General features: G+C 33.2%; 1 protein-coding gene across 3 annotated transcripts in view; it reads left to right on the top strand.

The window, feature by feature from the left end:
• PHTF2 (putative homeodomain transcription factor 2) overlaps positions 1 to 1333 on the top strand; it is a 116603-nt gene that overhangs the window by 108395 nt on the left and 6875 nt on the right. The window lies entirely within an intron of this gene.

The following is a 1333-nucleotide window of genomic DNA, read 5'->3' as shown; positions in this document are numbered from 1 at the left end:
AGAAAAGTGTAACAATGAATGAATGGAAATCCAAAGTCTCTCTAAATTTTCATTAACATTAATAATAATAAAAACATTTTTTAAAAAGAATAGTATATAATAATTACAATATACCGTAGACTCAGTAGGGAAGCGAAGTAGGTATAGGCTTATTAAAAGGTAGATATACAAGAATAAACTCTGTGGCCAGTAAGCATATTAAACATATATAATCTTTTTTAAGTAATTAAGAAAGGCATTATAAAAACCATGAGACCATTTCACACCGCTCAGATTGACAAATTAAGAAATTGAATAATACTGAATGCAGACACAAAGATTAAGGAAGCTCTGGTACACTGCTGAGGATATATGTTGGTGCAACTGTTTTAGGGCATCTTCAACAGTTTGAATCCACCACTGGCTCCTCAGAGAAAGCTGGGCAGACTGACTGCTGTGGTTTACAGCATTGGAAGCTCAGTGGAGGTTTGCTTAGAGTTGAAACTGACTCGACTGCAGAAAAAGATAGAAGGAAAGACTGAAGATACAGACTTTTCAGAACTCAGCAGTGTTAATCCTAGAAAGTAACTCCTAGTGAAATTTTTCACATGTATACAGAGACATAAGCAAAGATAGTGTACTATAGAAAATTGGCAACAATGTAAATGTTAAGTGGTAGATAAGACCAGTAATTGTGGTTGATTAAATTGGTTCTCTTAGTGTAATTACTTTGTAATAGAAGTTAGAACGAAGGAACTGATCATCTATACTAACTCAAAGTATCATTGTGGGTATATCTTGAAAAAAAAAGTTTAGTGGAAGAAAAGACAAAGAATGTTAACAATGTGATAATGTTTATATAGATATTTAACTATTTTAAAATCTAGTTTAAGAATATAAATCTAGCTATGCTATAAAAATATGCATGAAAAAGAGAAATACAAAATTCATTATATCTAGAAGATCAAGGATCAAACTTTAAAGAGACTTCTGCTGAATCTGTAATCTTTTTTAAATTTTAATAATTTTAATGAACATTTACAGAGATTTTGGATTTCCATTCATGCATTGTTGCACTTATTCCCTGCCCATCCCTCCTCCCCCACTCCCAGTTTGCTCCTCTCTTTGAAAAAGTAAAAGAAAAATTCTTTCTTTGGTATACAATCCCCCCGTACTCCTCCCACCGCCCCAGGTATACTCCATTATGCACCCTTAATTCTGGACTCTTGCGATAACTGTAATACCGTATCATATATTGCTTTTAAATTATTCTCTCCCTCATCTGTTTCAATGCAGTGTACATAATTTATCCAGTTTTTCTCAGTCTTACCCCAACCCTGATATCAGTCCCATT

Source organism: Elephantulus edwardii, unplaced genomic scaffold, assembly GCF_000299155.1.
Source record: "Elephantulus edwardii isolate Elephantulus edwardi_28Jun2011 unplaced genomic scaffold, EleEdw1.0 scaffold00022, whole genome shotgun sequence".
Classification (NCBI taxonomy): Eukaryota; Metazoa; Chordata; class Mammalia; order Macroscelidea; family Macroscelididae; genus Elephantulus; species Elephantulus edwardii.
This window is presented reverse-complemented; position numbering and strand designations above follow the sequence as displayed.